The sequence below is a fragment of the Cupressus sempervirens genome, chromosome 5 (genome assembly GCF_028749045.1).
Source record: "Cupressus sempervirens isolate cs-2001-9-10 chromosome 5, ASM2874904v1, whole genome shotgun sequence".
NCBI classification, from domain to species: domain Eukaryota; kingdom Viridiplantae; phylum Streptophyta; class Pinopsida; order Cupressales; family Cupressaceae; genus Cupressus; species Cupressus sempervirens.
This window is the reverse complement of record NC_143122.1, coordinates 891,032,444-891,054,178: the sequence shown is the minus strand read 5'-3', so window position 1 is coordinate 891,054,178 and position 21,735 is coordinate 891,032,444. Positions and strand designations below refer to the sequence as shown.

General features: G+C 34.5%; 1 pseudogene; it reads left to right on the top strand.

The window, feature by feature from the left end:
* The first annotated feature begins 146 nt into the window (after positions 1–146).
* LOC149558789 (U3 snoRNP-associated protein-like YAOH pseudogene) lies at positions 147–1,797 on the top strand (annotated as a pseudogene).
* Positions 1,798–21,735: the final 19,938 nt, after the last annotated feature.

Sequence of the window (21,735 nt, the reverse complement as noted above, 5' to 3'; positions counted from 1 at the left end):
ATATAAAATGATGGATCATTTATTACTAATGATGTTCAAGGCAGATAAACTAGAAATTCCCATCACCATCCATTCAGTGGCTTCAACTTTTATGATGAAATCTATTTATGGCCTTTTTTCTTTAGAGTGCTTGTGTGATGGTTATGGTTTACTGATTATTTAATAGATTCTCCCCAATGACTAACTTTGGTGTGCAGATTCCTGAGGAGACACAGTTAGTGTTTAGAGGACCTGCAGCATCTTTAGAATGTTGTTGTTTTGTCAACAATGAAGAGTTTATATCAGGTTCTGATGATGGAAGCATAGAACTTTGGAGCATGATGCGGAAAAAACCGGTTTTTATTGCAAAAGGTGCACATGGGCATGCGGGTATTCAACATCTCTCAGAGAATCATGGCGCTGAGGAAAAGCCAGAAGAAATGACATCATCACAAGTTAATGATGGCAATGATATTGGTAAGCAATTTGTAAATGATAATTGGAAATTTGGGTTTAATGTCATGCCACTGTTTGATTAAAATGCCAACATTGAACAAAAATAATTGATCTATTGAGAAAGGTTAAAAAAGACAACATTGAACAAAATGAATTAATTTGCATAGGAAGGTGCAATTAGCAATTATGCTAGGCAAAATAAGTGTCACAACTGTAGCTCTTCAAACTTGAAGTCTCTCTCTCTCTCTCTATACTATTCCGGAATCTCTATGGTAGATATTTTTTTAAAAATCAAGGATGAGTGGACTGTAAAGACAACCCCTGTAACTAGCCAAATTTGTTGCAAGAGAAATAATGTCATTTATTCAAAGAGATATAATTAATTGATAAATCATTGGTGCCTTTATTATACTGTTCAGTTGGAGAGAAATTGGGTTGGGAGAGAGTATTGGGTGTTTGATCATTTTGCTGCATAGATATTTACTGGTCTGAAATATGAGTAAATCTTCTGTATCAAGCGCATCTTATGATATTGTATTTGTATGTATGTGATCTGTGATAAACCAGATTTGAGTGAGTTAGTTAATCTCATTTGAAGAACTTTTATATTCTGTATCTGCATAGTTGAAGTGATTGAATTTCGTATACTACTGACTGATCGATTGTTTGGTATTGATAATCAGAAGTTTAAGAGCCCTGTGTATTTGTTTTAGCTTTCTATAAAAGGGTCTATATTTTGTGGGGCTGGATTTTCCACCCCTGAGTAGGAGGGTTTTCTCAGGATAAGTTATTGTGTCATTTGTTATCACATTCCTGTATTCTAGTTCGAAAACATTAACAACCAGAAGTCGTAAATAACATGTGAAAGTACTAATGACTCCTTTAAACCATCTAAGCTCATTGGTAAATTATTCCTCTGATCAGGCTGACACTAACCTGCAAAGCCAACACCAATTGCATTGTAAAAAAAATCCAAAATGGAGACATTACACGACCTGCAAGTTTGGACCTTGTTACTGCTTTTTGGATGTCTATGTTTTTAACACGCTTTTGTTTTGGTTCATTTGTTTCTCTTTCTTTTCTTCTCTAGTTTATATGTTTAAAACATTGTGTTGAATTTTTTGCTTGGATGCAGGAAATGGTAACGTAACACATAAAATGGGAAGTAGCTCTTCTGTAGAGTCCTGGGTTGGAGCTCTTGCAGTGTGTAGAGGGAGTGATCTTGCTGCATCAGGGGCTGGTGATGGAATTGTGCGATTGTGGGCTATTGAGAACAGCAGTAAAAGCCTTAAAGTTGTGCATGATATACCTTTGGTAAGAAATGAGATCACCTTTTTCTGTTCTGAAGTCAATGTCAGATGAGAAAAGGCCTAATTAAAATTTAAATAGCACTAGTGAGCATATTTTTAGTGGGAAGTTCATATTGCTGAAGTTAAATGCTAAGGTTATCTAATTCGACTCATTAAAAGATGATTGTCTTGCACTATTGCATATTGCAAATATATGTTACATTAAGGGCTTGCTTTTCTGCCTTTTTAACTTCTGATGTAAAACTTTCCTTGCATTTGAGTGCATATTGTTAAGATTATAGCTACAGTCGGATTGATTTAATCATAAGATACAATGTTGATATAATAAAGATTATATATGTATAGTGCATAGAGGATTATCAAACAACAAAAATGGAAGGTATCTGCCGGCAAAAAAAACTTCATCTCAGCTATGGGAATGAAAGAAGATAAGGTATCACAATTAACCTACTACCACGTATACTCGAGTCAATGGAATATAAGGATTGACTCATCAAACAAGACTTACATTGATACCTATTATTGAGCATCCACACTATGGAAGAGAATCAGGTCTACTATCATTTGAAGACTTGTTCTACAGACCATATTTTAAATACACAGTGCAGAAACTAGAATTGAACAAAATTCTCTTCACACAAAAACCTACCATTGCTGAATTGTAAAGGAAGATGAATATTAATAGAAGTTATCTCAGAGATTCATTCGAATGCTCTAGCAATATTCTCTATTGGCAGCGTTGGTACTATAAGCATCAATGATTAGACTCAATTCAGACATCAATATATATTATCCAGTTTTCTATAGCTTAGGATGACACCTCAATCAATTAATAAAAATGATTGATAGAAATAATCAAGAAGGAAGGAATCACATAAGTCAGGTCCAATCAGAATCAGCGACCAGTATAGAACCTCACAATTATATATCATAAAAAATCTCAATTTCTCTTTCAGCTATCAGACAGAAATTCAACTCTAGGGTAAATTCATTAGTCGCAGATGACTATGATGGAAAAAGAGGGATTACAATTTATAAATCGAATAATATCCCATATGATTGGAATATAATCAGACAATGAATATCCAACCAGGGAATACACATGGAAGAATACATAGTCAATGGTACGAATTAAGATTCAGACTTTGTGTCTATTCAGCATATGTCAGAAACTACTGATGATCATTATATACAAATAACATGCTAACAAAGCATAAGTATCGACCCAAGGAATAATATTAAATCAACTATTTTGGGTATTTGCTGAAAGGTGAAGACACAGAAGAATTTTGTGATGCTTATTATTGATATAATCACCGAATTGGAGAAAAGGGAATCGATTCATCACTTAGAACATACGGTCAGTATTTTTGCCACATATAAACAAACAATGATGGGGGTCTCATAGGAAGTCGGTCCATTTCTTACTTAGTTGAGGAGTTTAATGAAAAATCCAAACTGATCCAAATTAACACAAGGCACTATTAAAGACTGCAATTGTATCATCCCAATCTATGATAAGTCAATAACCAAGATCAAACTAGACAGCAATTTTATTTGAGGACATTGATTATTGTGAAGAAAATGGTTTGGAAATGTCATCATAACAAAAATATGGTCTCCAGTTGTATAAGAAATTGATAGCATAATTTTAGTGATAAGGAAGTATGAAATGGGAATGTTGATTCAATGAGTAAGAGTGTAAGAGTGTAACATCTATTGTCAAAATAAGATAATTATATTATCACCCTAAACAAATTGAGAGAAAACTTACCAAAAGGAAGGGGTCATCACAGCGGTAGCTGAGATAGGAAATACGTGATCCAGTTGAACAATGTTTTGTTAATAGGGATGGTAACAATCATGTTCATCTTCAGAAGAGACAAATATCATTAAACACTTCTAGAATATATCTAACATAAAGTCAAATTTGGAAAAATCTGCATATTTGGAACAATGTTCACTATCGCACCATATGATAGAGGGGCTACATCAATATTATGGGGGGGATATGACCATTCACCATAATACTTGTATCATGCATGGAGGCTTATGATGGATTTGGGGATGTTTTCAATAGCAGTTACACATTTTCTAGACCTGTCAATCTGAAATGACTTGAACACCTCATAGTGTTACTAGAACTTTTCATGTGATACAGAGTCTCAATCCATTAATGTACCTTGCAATTTTCTCAACATCATCATCCACATGTCCAGATTTGATGTCCAATCTATAGAATTCCTCGGTATATTCTTTCACAGTCATGTCCCTTTGTTTCAAATTTTGCATCTTTCTCAATAAGCTAACTTGGTAATCAGCAGAAAGGGATTTGTTCTTTACCTTGTTCACCATCTTTGGCCAAGTTCTTATCTTCTCCTTTCCTCTCCTTTGTCTATTAGTTTGCAAGTGCTCCCACCATAATGATGCATGACCTTTCAGCCTAGTGACTGCAATCTTCACCTTTCTGTTATCAGGAGTGTTTTCATACCAAAAGAACTTCTCCATATCAGAGATCCAATCTAGCACAGTATTTGTTTCCAATTTCCCATCATAAGGGACAACTTCTACAGCAGGCTTTGAATTTTCCCTAGACAATAATTGCAACAATCTTTCCTCATCTCGATCTTCTTCAGATTCTGGATTATGGTCTGGTGTTGCTGCTTCATCATCACTTACATCTTCAAGATGCGCTCCTCTCCTCTGGGCTGTCTCCACATCATCTAATCTGGGTGCAATTTGTCTTAACTGATTCAATATAGCATTATCAACATTATTTCCTCTACCACGAACCATCTTTACAAATTAGGTTCCTGCAAGATCGTAACCCTCTGCAAGTTATAGGTCAAATCCACAGATCTGCCACCCTACAACCAGATCCAAATCAGGGTTCTACACGATCCAATCTCCACAAGGATGAACTTCGGGCTCTGATACCAACTGATGCAGGCAAGGGATGAATAACTAGGGCCAAAGGCACACCCAGCTATCAAAACCACCCTACAAGAGTTAACACAACGGAAGCAAACACGAGGAACAGCACCAAGGAGAGGGAGAACAAGGATATATTTATTGATTCATCAAATATTCAGCATACATGCCCAGCTGTAAGGCCTTTTGGGTTACGACCAATTACAAATGTACAACTTCCAGATCTTCAAATCAGCTTTTTAAATCCACATATCTCTTTTCTATTGAACTCTCCCCAAAAGTCTACCTTAACCCTAAACCTAAACACCCTACTTATACTTGCCAAAATGGCTTACGAATAATTCTAGAACATGGAGAAACCACAAGTCGGCCCTCATCAAATATAATTTGACTATACCAAAATTAAATATGAGCGAAGTCGGCCCAATTGGAACTAGGCAGAATGAACTAATGTGCAGGATTATAAAGAAACCCAGGATGCTCCTGCATCACAAGTTCTCTACAATTGTATTTTTCCACCTCTCCCACTCTATTTCACTTGTTTAGGTTTGTAACTTTATCCTATTTTTCTTATGCTTTCTTATTTTCATCTTGATGATGGATAATTGAGTGTGATTTGGAACATTGATGCAAAATTATTCGACACAATTTAATCCAGAAACTCTTATAGGTAATGTTAAATTATTTTGATAATTTTGTGGATATATTACTTCAAAATAATTAAATTTATATAAGGCGATTGTAATGTTGATTTTGTTTTTTCAAATTTGTACCCTTGCATAATCTTAATTTTATTATTACAAACCCAAATTAGAACATTGTGACTTAGCGTCAGCTCGTTGTTATTCCATACTGGAATTGAAATTTGGATCTTTGAGCCACATATTTTCTAATTCAAATGGGCATTGATCTAGGTTTTGATCTTCTTTGTGTAGTAGCTAAATTGAGAAGTGGTCAGATCCAAGAATAACAAGCATACTTTATGCACAAGTGGGAAAGATTTCCAGTTGCTACTGATCTAGTATCTTTAGTTATATTAAAAAAACTCAAATGACGATTTATCCAAGTTAAGGGTGCGTCTTTTAGTTTAGTGTTTGGTAAACTTGCTCCATTTACAAATAATATAAAGTCCAGTTATGATTGCTTCACCTTCTTAACAACCGCTAAATTATCTCATTAATAATATATTTTTGTTGAATTCTAATGTCCCCTTTTTGAAATAGGACCTAATAATAAGTAATAATAAAATAAAATTATAAGAGAACAAAAAATAATTTATATATAAAAATTTAATAATATTAAAATATAACAATACAAAATTAAGTCAATAAAGGTTCAAAAGGCATTAAATGAAAAGTTGTGACTCCTTCAAACATGACATATATAAATAGAGAAGAGAACTTCATTAGAAAGGGGAGAGAAAGGAGTAAAAAGGGAAAGGTATGAAGAAAGGAAGAATTAATAGAAGAAAAAAAAGGAAATTAAAAGATAAGGATGTGACTCCTTCAAAGGGCAAAAGTTTTGAAGGGTTGGGACTCTTTGAAAAGGTACTAATTACGAAGGCTTGTGACTCTTTCAAAGAGGCCAATTATGAAGGGTTGTGACTCTTTTAAAGGGCATAAATGATGAAGGGTTGTTATATTAATTGATAGGCTAATGTTCTCTGCAACTTGTGGTGATCTATGATAGGGACATTACAAGATGCGTCTAGTCTTGATTGAATATTCTTGCCTCTTGTGGCTTAAAAACTTAAATGATAAATTAATTACCCTAAGGGATGGATTTGGTTCTGGTTGGGCGTCCTTGCCTCCTGTGGGCCAAATGATGAATTGATTACCCCAAGGGATGGTTTTGGTCCCGATTTTATGTTATTGCCTCATGTGGCCTAAGTGGTGAATTGATTACCCTAAGAGATGGTTCTGGTCTTGGTTGGACTTTCCTACCTATTTTGTGGACCAAGTTAACTTTGGCTACATTATATTCATGTGTTCCCTCCATTTTTTTTATGTGTATGTTTTGTGTTTTAATGTTATGCTTTGTGTTTCGATATATTCACTTGTTTTCTTTGTGAATGCTCCATGTTTTCACGCATTCATGTGTATGCATCATGTTTTCAAGTGTACGATCCATGCTTTGCTTTATGTTTTTAGTTGATCTAGAAGAAGAGAATAACTAAGAGTGAACAAAAAGATATGAATTTGTGGTATGCTATCATGCGAACATTGGCATTTGCAAATTCAATTGACACCATTATGAGATGGGCTTGATCTTTTTTCTAGAAGAAGAGAGAAAAAATTCTCTCAAGCTTTGTCAAGTTTCTACTATTGATCATAATTCACTTTCAAAATAAGGGAGAGAACACATATGATAATAATTGTGCAGTGGAAGGTGGATATGGATGAGATTCCATGATCATTTAATCATTGCTTGAGGATGAGCAAATTTGGGAAGGGCATGTAACGTCCCCTTTTTGAAATAGGATTTAACATAATTAAATCAAAATATAAAAGGATAAAAATAAAATATAAAGTAATAAAATAAATATTAATATATAATATAATTAATTTTAGTTAAGTTGGTGAAGGGTCAAAAGGCATGAAATGAAAAGGTGCAACTCGATCAAACATGTGATATATAGTGGGAGGAGAACTTCATTTGAAAGGGGGAGAGAGTATAAAATGGAAGGTGTGAAGCAAGGAAGATTAATTGAAGAGGATAAATAGAAATAAGAAGAAAATAAGGAAGTGATTCCTTCAAAGGTCAAAAGTCTTGAAGGGTTGTGACTCTTTGAAAACGTGGTGATTTTGGAGGTTTGTTACTCTTTGAAAGAGGGCCAATTTTCAAGGGTTGTGACTCTTTCCAAAGGCATAATTATTAAGGGTTGTCTCATCCAAAGAGGGGTAAACCTTTGCAAAGGGAGCCATGATGAAGAGGTGTGGTTCAAGCTCACATTGCAAGATATGAAGGGGCAAGTGTTTCATTTGAGGACATTTAGGGAGAGCAATTTGGGGAATATTATATTATTCTCAAAGGCAGCATTGATAAGTGTTGACTCAATTCTAATGAAATGTGGTGACCCTTTTACCAATAAAGTATACAAGAGTTATCATTCCAAGCCAAAATGGAGGAATAACAGTAAAAGAGTGTTATGCAGATTTTGAGAGTAGACTGAGTAGAAGAATAACATTTGATAAAGGAGATTGATTTAAGAGATCAAGCTGATATAAAAAATTGGACTTTCGGTATTCATACAACTTATTTCATCTTATTTAAGTAAGAATTGCGACTCTAACTGCTAAGAATTACAACTCTAACTGCATTTTTGCTCTTGCTTCATTTTGGATTTGTGAATTCAGAGCAAACTATAAGTTGTTCTGAAAAAGGACATCACGTGAATAGTATCAATAAATATGATAATTATTTTCTTGAATCCTTTTTTAATTGTGGAAAAATATTCGATTTGATATAATATTAGTTCTGAAAGGGGACATTACATGAATGGTATCAATAAAGATGATAATTTGTTCCCGAACTCTTTTTATTAGTGCATATAGTTGGGCCATATACATTTGATCAAGAAAAATATTCAATTTGAGCAAAGATATAGGTAATACTACTAATTTTACTCATCACTAGTGTCGTTCTTTTCAAGTGATTTCATGTTTGATAATTGAGGATCTCTTGTTGCACTTGTTCCTATTCTTCTCCTTGTATTGCATCCGCTTATCTTTCATTTGGAATTGGGTGGGCTGTTTGCTGATCGATTCCTTGTCCTTTTCTCATTTCTCCCTAGGGGTGAATATTCCCCTACTTTTTTTGCACCTCCAAAAAGATTCAAGGTGATATCAAAGGTAGATTGTCCTTATATATCCAAATATCCCCCTAACAAAGTATGATTTGTATGCAATATTATTTGCAAATCTCCATTTCTACCTAATTATTGCCAGGTTTTGGGGTTTGATTTTGTTTCTTATTTCTCGAGAGACTCGGTTCTTCCAAGGCTAGCAGTTGTTTTGAATTCTTTAGCAATTCTCTTTGATTTGACCACATTTTGAGCAGTTAGGGTAGAACTCTGACAACCCTTGACTTCATCCTTTTGTATTCAGCTCCTTTCTTAGGTCCGGATTCCAATTGAATATGGCATTGTGTGGTAGGTTTAGGAAGGCACAAATGTGCACATATAACCAAAATCATTTTATGATTTTATTTTATCAGCCATTATGAAAGTGTATAGGTAATTGTCTAGTCCTACCAGGAGCAAAGAGCTCCAGTTTTAGAGTTCGGTTATACATTCTAATCCACAATTGTGTATTCAAAACATTGTGGTTAGAAGGGTCAAAGTTTGGCTCCTACTCCTTGATGTAGAATCCAGCTCGATCCATTAGCCAAGGTGTCCCTTATTGATTTTTTTTGAATCTTTGATTCACACTCAACTTGGAAGAAGCCTTTTGCAGATTTTGGACTTTCACCTCTTGCCCTTCCTCTTCTTGCCTCCTGAGACTTTCCTTCAATTGATATATTATTCTGCTTTATTGCTCCATTTTTTTGTGCTCCCAATCTTTTTGTCATTTCTCTGCATTTTTCCGCTCTCTCTCTCTCTCTCTCTCTCTCTCTCTCTCTCTCTCTCTCTCTCTCTCTCTCTCTCTCTCTCTCTCTCTCTCTCTCTCTCAGATTGATATTTAATTATATTCTTATTTTAAATTTTTGGGTCTTCAGGCTGGTACACAATCACGATTCCATTAGTATTATGTTTTATGCTATATTTCTTGTTTTGTGCATTTCATATGCTCTGAGGCTATACTTTATTTTGTTTCAAATATTAAGCCTATGTTCATGTTATGTCAGTTATCTGAATAGATGCCTTGTTGTGCTATGTGGAAAACAGACCGGATTTGTTAATTCACTTACGTTTGCACAGTCTGGATGATTTCTTATTGCTGGAGTTGGGCAGGTACGCTTTTTATTTTTATACGCAATCTGAGTTCAGTATGATTCAAAACCATTGTATTTTTTATTTTCAGCTTATATTGAAGGTTTTTATTTGTTGTTTCTATGGTGGGCAACAACAGCTCAAGGTTGAATTCTTGTCTGTTTTTGTTCTAACTTCTAATATTCAACAATCTAGAAGAATGCCAAAATTTCTAACATACATGCATTGACATTGCATTTTTTTGGTAGGAGCATTCTTCTTTAATGATAAACGTGGTCTTGCATTTATGTGGTTGCACCTAATACTTCCTATTCTCCTACTGCTGAAACATTGATTTATAAGGGGTAGTCTATTTGTTTAATTGCTAGATTAAATGTGCATCATGCCTCTATCTCCCTAGCTCAAGGTTTCTTTTCTGATAAAGATTCACGTACCCATATACCTTGTATCTTGATTTACCATTTCATTAAGCTCAAGTATTGGACGACCGTGAATGATAAATAACCTTTTTTGTGAACACAAATTCATAATTGTTTGCACAACTTGTTATTTGGTATTTTTATGAACCTTTCTCAATTGATTAAAATTTTGAATGCAATGTTGGACCATTTTTATACCTTTCTTGAGCAACAGCAACACTAGATATCTTATGGACATGCAGATATCCAAGGTAAATGCAAGTCGACCTACACGTTTAGGTGAACATGTGATGTCTGTCCCTTTTGGGATTTACTTGGATTAAGCCCAAAAATAAAAAATCAACTTCAAGATGAGAATGCATAATGCTCAGTGACATAAACTTGTAATAAAGTTGCCCACTCTAAAGATCCTAATTGGAATTATTTTTGGTTTAGGATCTGCACTTGTCAATAGTCACTAGAAACTTATATTACTACAATAAATATTAATAATCCATAATAGCTTTTTAATTACATAAATCCATATTAATATCTAATTCCACATCAATTTCATTTTGAGCAATTATATTCCAATATTTAATCATATTAGGAATGTATTAGGAATAGCTTGCATACTGCAATCCCAAGGATAATTGTTTTTGTATTCTGAGAGCATGCGCGGAGCTCACATCCATCCATCCCAGGTGGCCTACTTGATAAGACTCTCAAGCCCAAGGGCACTCAATGCCCTTGGTCCATATGTATGACAAGCGTAAGGTCTCCTCCATCCCTCAGTCCACCCTGGAGGTTGCTGTCCTTGTTCTGACTTGGGGGCATGCAACTCGCCTCAACCCATGAGAATGGCTCCAACCATCTTAGAGTGGCATACTTGATGGGGCCTCAAACTTAGGGGCACTTAATGCCTCTGGCCTACAAGCATAACAGTCATCTTGGTGGGCATGCTTGGGTCTCATGAACTTCAAAATATGTTCCTAAAGGAAATTTCTTTATCATTGCCAGCAAAATATCTCTTGATGAATTAATAGATTTATTCTCAAACAGATGTAACAAGTACACACACACACACTCACACACCCCTATGCACGCACGCACACACACAAGTTGCTGCTCTCTATTTGTATTTCCAAATTGATGTCTGTGATGATTGATTGAATGAATTCCTTTGATTTGTTGATTTGAGGTATTGGTGGATGATGATCTAAGATTGTTGATTTAGTAAAGTGATGGTTGATTGCTGGATTGTTTTTATCTTATTCACAAGATGAAGTGATGATTGATGATGATTTGATTGACCTAACTGATTGTTTGTTTGCTTGATTTCTTTAGGGATTGTTGATTGATGGATGAATGGAGGATTTGTTTTGTTGGATTTTGGAGTGATGATTGAACATTGAATGCTTGAAACGATTTCTCATTTATACTTCATTGGTGAAAGAGTCACCTCCTTTCATAAGAATTGGGTCACAACCCTTCTTTGTGCCTTTTGATAATAGTACCAAAAGTATCTAATAGAAAACTGACCTAGCTATTTATCCAAGGTTAGAAGATTGTATTTGGGGCTTGGTAAGTGCACTCAACCCTACACCTGTTAACGATGCAATTCAAAAAGAACTTAATGTAGTCATCATGCTTACGAAGGACAAGAACTGTACAAAGACTCAAAATCTCCTAAGCCTTTTAGTTTTTATAAAGACAAATGAAAAAACCATTGATGCCTTACAAAGAAAGGAAAGAGTCTATGAAAAACAAATTGTGTTTTAAGTGCAAGAAAGGGAATAGGATATATTTGTAAAAGACAATGCGAAGACCAAAATTTGTATTTTAGCTACCAATAACAATTGATACTAGGCACGAGTGGAAAGGAAAGTCGAGCATGCTGTATGGAAGCATTATTTGGCAAAGTAGTATAGAAAGGAGGGAAAGAAAACCCTAGCAAATGAAGATGGGGTGAAGAAGGGAAGATCATGGGAACTTAGCCACCATCTCACAAGCCTCCAGATCTTGGGTAGTGGGGCATTCTACAACTTGATCAACAAAGACTTAGTTACAAAATTGAAATTGGAGATTAAGGACTTCAATGGTTTTACAATGGGTCAATTTACCAAGATAATTCCCTGAGTAGAAATTACTCCAGGGAAACACCCTAGCGAAGAGGATTTCCGTGTAACATTAGATGCCAGTGAGAGATTGGGTACTCGGATACGCTCCTTGGGATGCTTCATTTTTGACCTTCCAAATTTGGAGATATTTTTCCAACATAATGGAGTAGTAGTCACTTTGAGAGGGTTACTTGATAGATCACCAAAAGTAGTCTCATCTCAAATGAAGAAGAGTGGTTTTTTAACCACTAGGGTTGTACCAAAAGGTCGACCTGCGAATACCCGATACAACCACTAGACTTATAGAAGACACATGAGTCAGTTAAACCATGTTGCGAATCCAGTGAGGGATGTTGGCCTATTGCTAATTTAGCCGATAGGCTATTTGTAGGAACTTTGTTCCCAGAAATTAAATTTTTGACGAAAAAGTTGTCAGTTTGGCCGAAAAATTGTAAATCTTTCCCATTAATTATTATCGACCAGTTTTTATCTCACTCCACTTTTAACTCTTGTTTTGATATTTATTAGTTGTTATATCCACTTTTAAATATTGTTTTTCTTTTTCTATATATTTAAAAAAAAAAACTATTACTTGTGATCTCATATTAGTTCATGTTGTGATCTCTATTTATTTAATTTTTGATTCTCAAAATTGATTTTGGTTTTAGCTTTTAAATTATTTTATTTTGTTCTAATGATCGAACATTGAATGCTTGAAACAATTTCTCATTTATACTTCATTTGTGAAAGAGTCACCTCCTTTCATAAGAATTGGGTCACAACCCTTCTTTGTGCCTTTTGATAATAGTACCAAAAGTATCTCATAGAAGACTGACCTAGCTATTTGTCCAAAGTTAAAAGATTGTATTCGGAGCTTGGTAAGTGCACTTAAGCCTACACCTGTTAACTATGCTATTCAAAAAGAACTTAATGTAGTCATCATGCTTACAAAGGACAAGAACCATACAAAGACTCAAAATCTCCTAAACCTTTTAGTTTTTATAAAGACAAATGGAAAAAACATTGATGCCTTACAAAGAAAGGAAAGAGTCTATGAAAAACAAATTGTGTTTTAAGTGCAAGGAAGAAAGGGAAGTAGGATACATTTGTAAAAGACAATGAGAAGATCAAAATTTGTGTTTAGCTACCAATAAGAATCGATACTAGGCAATTGTGTGGAAAGGAAAGTCAAGCATACTATATGGAAGCATTATTTGACAAAGTAACATAGAAAGGAGGGAAAGAAGACCCTAGCAAATGAAGATGGGGTGAAGAAGGGAAGATCATGGGAACTTAGCCACCATCTCACAAGCCTCCAGATCTTGGATAGTGGGGCATTCTACAACCTGATCAATAAAGATTTAGTTGCAAAATTGAAATTGGAGATAAGGACTTCAATGATTTTACAATGGGTCAACTTACCAAGATAATTCCCTGACTAGAAATTACCCCAGGAAAACACCCCATCAAAGAGGATTTCCGTGTAACATTAGATGCCAATGACAGATTAGGTACTCGGATACACTCCTTGGGATGTTTCATTTTTGACCTTCCAAATTTGGAGATTTGTTTCCAACATAATGGAGTAGTAGTTACCAAAAGTAGTCTCATCTCAAAGGAAGAAGAGTGGTTTGTTAACCACTAGGGTTGTACCAAAAGATCGACCTATGTATACCTGATACAACCACTAGACTTATAAAAGACACATAAGTCAGTCAAACCATGTCGCGAATCCAGTGAGGGATGTTGGCCTATTGCTAATTTAGCTGATAGGCTATTTGTGGGAACTTTGTTCCCAGAAATTAAATTTTTGACTAAAAAGTTGTCAGTTTAGCCGAAAAATTGTAGATATTTCCCGTTAATTATTTACCGACCAGTTTTTATCTCACTCCACTTTTTACTCTTGTTTAGATATCTATTAGTTGTTGTATCCACTTTTAAATATCATTTTTCTTTTTCTATATATTTTAAAAAAAAAATTACTTGTGATCTCACATTAGCTCATGTTGTGATCTCTATGTATTTAACTTTTGATTTTCAAAATTGATTTCGGTTTTAGCTTTTAAATTATTTTATTTTGTTTTTTATATTAGTTTATTTTTTTCTTTAAATATTATTTTTAAGTTTCTATAATTTATTTAGTCAATAAAATATTTGTTAGAGATGTTGCTATTTTTTCATATTATTTTTTTGTATTCCTTTTATTAATTTTTCATAATAGATTTTTTGAAGGGGTTTTTTTAAATGATTTTTTTTCATATTTGATAAATTGAATTTAAATAAATAATATTTATTAATCTATTTAAAAGATTTTTAATAAATATTATGTTATTTAAATTGAAAATTATTAATAATCTAATTTGTTCACAGAAGATTATATTTTAAATCTCCATTTTTAACTATTGTTTTTCTTTTCCTATTTATTTTAAAAATAATTACTTGTGATCTCCACATTAGCTCATGTTGTGATCTCTATTTATTTAGCTTTTGATTTTTAAAATTGATTTTGATTTTAGTTTTTAAATTATATTTATATTAGTGTAGTTTTTTTAGTTTCTATATTTTATTTAGTCAATAGAATATTTGTTAGAGATGTTAGTTTTTCATATTATTATTTTTTTATTTCTCTTATTAATTTTTCATAATAGATTTTTTGATTTTTTTTAATTTTAATTTTTTTTCATATTTGATTACAAAAAATTTATCGGTTAATTATTATTATTTGTGGTTAAAGATTTTTTATTATTAGTTAAGCTTGAGTAGATTTGAACCCAAAACCTCCCAATTAAGAGGCTCACAATTTACCGTTATGTTGTAGGCTCTTGCCTTCATATTTGATAAATTGAATTTAAATAAATAATAATTATTTATCTATTTAAAAGATTTTAGTAAAATGCTATGTTATTTAAATTAAAAATTATTAATAATCTAATTTGTTCACGTAAGATTGTGTTTTAAAAAATAATTTTATTATTGAGCACCTATCAAATTATCGTTGCAAGCACATGTATGCAATTGCTAGTAATCCCCCTCCCAACATTGCTCATTGCGACCTGCAAGGATTCAAACTTGTGACCAAGTTCTGATATCACTTGTTAACTGCTAGGGGTGCCGTTGCACCAAGTGATCGACTTGTCAATGCCTGATACAAACTACTAGACTTATTGAAGACACATGAGGTTGTTAAACCATGTCGCAAATCCAGTGAGGGACTATTAACATGGTTTGTGCAATGTATGACTATTAACAAGACTTTTTCCCAAGGGAAGATAGTTCACATTGATATCCAACCCATGTAAAAAGAACATAGGAAGGTATTTGGTGATATTCCTCTAGGACTACCCCCAAAGAGAGGATTTGAACCTTTTGCATCCATCCTGGTGCTAGTTGAGAAAGTCAATGGCACTATGAAGATGTGCATAAATAAAAGGGTGTTAAAACAAAAAGACAAGAAAAACTCCCCTACTTTATCCCAAGAATTAACAGATTAATTAATGAATTACACAAATCAAAATATTTTTCCAAGATCGATTTAAGGTCTAGGTACCATCAAATAAAAATGAGAAAAGAAGATATTCCCAAGACGACTTTTAGGTTGGACACTTGAATTTTTGGTCCTACCCTTTGGCTTGACCAATGCCCCTGCAACATTTGAATTGTGCACGAATACTATATTGAGGAAACAACTAAGGAGGTTTCTATTGATCTCCGATAATATCCTTCATTACAATAGGACATGCAAAGAACATATGATTTATACTATGTTCCCCCAAGTTTCCTGTACAGGGACGGTGTTCGATGGCAGGATGGGTTTTCAGGACGGCAAATTTTTATGGTGATTTTGGGGATGGGGGGGATGGCAAACGGGGACGGCTATATATATATATATAGAAAAATTAAAAATATATGTTCAAATTTGCAAATATACACATCATTCATATGAGCATGTCATTTAAACATTATAGAACCATAACATACAACATTTGAATGCCATCTAGGAAATAATATCCGATTTTAGTACCCAATTGTCAAAATGCATAACAATATCAGTGAACGCTGAACAATAAACATTAACAATTGTCAATATCAAAATGTCATAATGATAAACATGATAAATCTGAAAATCAAAATCAAAATATGCCCAAAGCTATAGGCCCAAAGGATAGAGGGCTGCCATAAAGTAATAAGTATCAATGTATCATAATCATGTTTTTTTTTAACTTAAAAAACAAAACATAGAAAAATGAAGCAGCTTGGTGCTCCTATTTTGCCTCTATTGCCTTTTAGGGCATTTGGACGGGTGGGGCCAACCTAGCCGACCAAGTTGGAGGCTTTAAAATATTTTTTTATGTTAAAACTTTTTTAATTTTATGTAAACAAAAAAGGGGGACGGCCAACCATACCTAGTACGGAAAGGGAATGTTCGGAAAGGGAACGTTTGGACGTTCCCTTTTCGTACTGGGTACAGCTAGCCGTCCCCCATTTTTTCCCTCTAGCGTCCCCAAGTTTTCGAGATGTCCCCTGCATTTTTTCACTTTTTGGGGACGGCTAGGGGACGTCCCCTACTTGTCCCCCTCGTCCCTAGGACGTTCCTGTCCTCAAAATGTCAAGTTTTAGGCCGGGTATGCATCCCCGGGGAACATAGGAATTATATTAAGCGAGTTCTAAGCATTTTGTGACAAGAACCACTATACACCAAGACTTGCAGATTTGAATATGGGCTAGAGGAGATTTTGTACCGTAGTCATCAAATCAATGCACGTGGAGTGAGTGTCGATGAGGATAAAATTAAAGCCATCAATAAATGGTCAACTAAGAACCCTAACACATTTATGGGGATTTGTGGGAATATGCAATTATTATTGATGGTTTGTAAATGGATTTTTTGAACTGGCCACTCCACTCACAGGCTTAACTAAAAAGGGCGCTTTTGTATGGAATAAGCGACTCAATAGGCTTCTAAGAAATTAAAAGAGGTATAGGAGCTTATGCCCTATCTTAGCCATGCTTAATTTTACGTTCTTTCATAGCCATCCTTGATTTTACGTTCTTTCAAATTGGTACTCCATCTATGACAAGAAGAAGTTAGCCATCATGCATACCCTATAACCTAGTCAAGACTATTTGGTTTGTGGGAAGTTCCATGTCAAAATAGATCATAATAGCTTGAGATTCTTTATTAATCAAAGCACCTAAATGAAAAACAATATACAAGCCTATAACTTTTGATCTTGATTATGTTTGTCCCCAGATGCCCTATCATAAGGATCCCACCTTAACTCCATGAAAAACATTGGAGCCAATTAGAGGAATGACATCATTGCGAAATATGTTAAAGACACACAAGATGATAATATTCTAGAAGGAAATATGCTCAATGAAGAATACAAAGTAGTAGAAAAACTTTTCTTGTACAAGAATAGGCTTTCTTGGTACCCAATTCTAAAATGAAGGACACGATTATTAAGGAATATTGTGGCAACTCGTTAGCCGGTCACCATGGATTTGACAAAACTTACAAAAAAGGGGAAAATACTTTTGGAAGGGACTTAAAAAAAGATGTCCTTTGATGTGTACAAAAATGTATGACTATCAAAGAAACAAAACTGAAGAAAGTCATCCAGTCATGTTCCTACAACCTTCATCCAATCCAAATGAAAAATGGGAATTATCTTTATGGAATTCATAATCTGGTTACTCAAGGTTGAAGGAAAGGATTGTATGTATGTAGTGGTGGATTGTCAAGCTCTGCAAATAGTTGAAACTTCTAACCGCATGACCTTGCAAGTTATCAGTGGTAAAGATAGTTCCTGAGCCTATCTTGGTAAGTTCTCTTCCATTTAATAGGTACTAAACTTACACCCAATACAAGCTACCATCCCCAAATAGATGTACAAACAAAGATTGTAAACAAGTGATACAAGGATACTTGAGGAACTATGTCTCTAGACAAGAAAATGAATGGACAAGATGGTTGCACCTTGGTGATCATTGTTATAATACCTCCAACCACATGTCATTGTTCATCCAAGAAAGTTGAGTACCAAGGGCCAAGGACTTTGCACAACAAAATATGGATATCGCGAAGACTCTCAAGGGCATCTAGCATCGTACCTGGAACTAACAAAAGATCTATACCAATTGGAATTGCATTGAGAGAACGCTTGAAGTTGGAGGTTTGGCTTTCTTATGGTTACAACCTAAGTTATCGATTCAGATGCGGATATAGGATGTAGGATTTTTTTGGGTACGGATGTGTTTAAATTCTTTGCATATTAATAAATATGCAAAGAATTTAAGAAATGTATAAATACAAGAACTTAGAGTTAGAAACATAGAAATAGACAAACATACATCATTTGATAGTATCGTATGATGCTTTACCATTGATCAAGATTCAAGATTATTTATATGTCAATTAAATAGTTCAAACTTCAAATTTAACTTCATAGCCACAATTATTCATGTTCTAGACTCCATGTCCAAACTACAAAATCAAAAACATAGTTCACGATTCAATGTTCACTAATCAGAATCATAAGGATTCTCAAAAAATTCTGGATCCTCCTCATCTCCAACATTTGCAAGCTCCATATCATTTGAACCAAGAATGGTTCCACTTGCACTAGATGCACTCTGTCCCTTGTCCACGTGCAATGGCTTCATTAGCGTGGTCTCTTGCCTTCATTTTAAATGTAGAGTGCAATGGGCCTCTTTTTTGGGCTGATGCACTATTTTCTACTTCTTCCTCCTCTCCCAGTACAAGTACTTGCATGAATGAACGTTTGGAGGATACAATTGGTTCCGGTTCAATGGGTGATTGCATTTTGTTCATTTTTGAGGAAGGAGGTTGATAATAACTTTTTTTTGATCTTTTAACCAAACGATCGACAACTTCTTGTTCTTTTATGAACGAAGCTATCTGTGCATCAAACAACCCCTTCCCCTCTGCACCTTTGCATATTCCAAAGGCTCTACGAACTGGGCCCATAAAATGAAGTTTTACTCGGGAATAAGAGCTATTAAAAGGCTTTCTTTTGTTACTTTGATAATAACTACAACTCCAACTATAGGAGCCACCACTTGAAACCTGTGATATTCTTGTTGCATGTCTTCATAGAGGAGACCCTAAATTAATTTTGAAATTATCCCCTCCTTCCCCTGCCATTGAACTCTGACCTTGCCCTCCCTCCCACTGAACTTTGACTACTAGTGGTCCTAACTACTGGTGGCAACCATTCTTGCACAATACAATGTAGTTTCTTTCTATAATAAGAAATTAAATAAATTTAAATAAATAAAAAAACTATGAATATCAATTATCAAGCATACAAGTAAAAAACAATGATACAAAACCATTCGAATAGATACCTAAACTTGTTTCTAAATTTCTTTAGAAAAAATAAATTGAAACAAACATGGAAGATTTCTTCACAAACTTCCAAAGATTCATCAAAATCTCAAAAAATTTCATTGAGACACTCAAGAATAGGATAAAATGCTTACCTCTTTGTGTTTTAATGAACTTGTGGAAGTCAACTCTCGCCCTACGATGATTCCTCTTTGAAAATATAATTAAGTTGCCTTCAAAAGGCCAAAATGGAAGCCAAATGAGAAGAGCAAACCCAGCTGCAACAAAATGATAGTTGAATGGTTGAAAGGCCTCTATTAGGGCCGTTTTAGGGTTTGGCAAATAAAATGTTATTAAAGTGCTAAAACGTACATGTTTTAATTTTCTTGTAAAAGTGAAAAGTCATTGTTTTTTTGTTTTTCTGGGCTGACGCACGTGGATGTGACTGGAATTTCCCGGATGCCACCCACAGGCATCCAAATGTGGACGGAAGCCTACAATGCCTACATTGGTATCCTAGGTTACAACCACAAATAATTTTCAATCAAGGCTAGTGGAGTGGAAGCTCGATTTTTCGGATAATACAAGATTATTAGAGAGATGTGATAGCTTTGGAATTGGAATTGTCTGGAAATATTAGAATCCACAATATATTTCATGTTTCCATCGAAGGCAAATTTATTTTTGAAACTTGAAATCTTCCTTGCTATGCGGGAGAAAAGATTATAGAATAAGACTTCTGAGCTATGGGGAAGAAAAGATAAAAGAATAAGACTCCCAAATTATTGGTTCAGTGGAGAAAGGCCTGCCTATAGAAGATGCTACATGGGAAAGAGAAGATCATCAATTGTTTGAATTTGAGATTGCTCGAGGATAAGCAATATTGGGAAGGGCAGACTGTCATGGCCCCGCAATAACCTAAAGTAAAAACAAATATTTAAATTGATAATGAAGATATATGTATTCCACCCAAAAAACTGTTACTCTCCTCCAGTGAAGGTGGTGATGGTAGTTCATCGTCTACAGCAGACCATGGATATTGATGATACATTTTTGTCAAGCAGCAGTACGCAATCGATTATGTATTAAGAATATTACTAGTTGTGTTGTGAATAGATGTTAGAGATAGTCATAGTTAAGAGCAACCACCTAATTAAGACAAGCGATCAAGGCCAACAATTAGTTGGAAACAGTCACAGTACATTCGGGAGAAGGTATACCATATGTTGGTTGACAGATTTATCCTTCAAAATGAATGATACAGAAAGACTCAGAATGCCCTAACAGAAGAACAAACTCAACCAACAGTTGGAAAGACTATCATGGAATTGCTAGCTTTCCTCTGAATTGAGAGCTACAGCTCCCTCCTAAAAGATATTCAACGAATTAGTTACTGATTATTTCTTTAACTAGAAGACACGAAGGCAACTGACATTCATTCATCAATACGAAATGAATGTGATTACATGAAAGATTCAGAGAAAAATAAACAAATGATCAACAGATCACATGTTCAATCTTCCCTATTACAGAGAAATCAAAAGGGAATTTAATATCTCTATCTGCAAAACATGTATACATAAACCAATAGATTCACATTGCAAACATCTACTTGACAAGATGATACAGGATAATATTAAAAAACATGAAAGAAACAACCAACTGATTTATTTCAATCAGAGAAGTAAATATCTGGACCAAAACATCTAGGATACAAACTTCTCTTTAATTTTCAATACACAACAAAAATGATCCTTGGATCACTTTTAACCCTGCCATTAAAATCTAGCTGCAGAAAACACAAATATAATTCCCCTTTCTCTCTGTTACAATCAGAACTTCGAAAACCATCTTCTCTTCCCTGTAGCCTACAGACTTTCGAGAAAGAAGCAGCCTTTTCTGGCCCATCTTTTTCAATAAACAGATTCCCCTGGAAAACATTATTCAGTTTTGCAACTGAATCTTGAAAAGGTCCCTCTTCATTGGTTTCTCACTTTTCCCTATTTTAAAATATCTGACCCTTATGTTTACCTTTGCTGTAAGGAAATATCATTTTATTTTTACCAATTTCTTTACTATTGACAAAAAAGTCTGCACCCTTGCTTGAGGTATGACCCTCAAGCGACCTTGTGTAACATGGAAACAACCTTCAAATGTGCGACTTGCGCTCTGAGGCTGAATCTTCGGAGAAGGCTGGCTTCCTTACTATTATGCACCTAAACTAAAACTGGGAAGGAAAAGGGAGAACTGAAAGAGAATG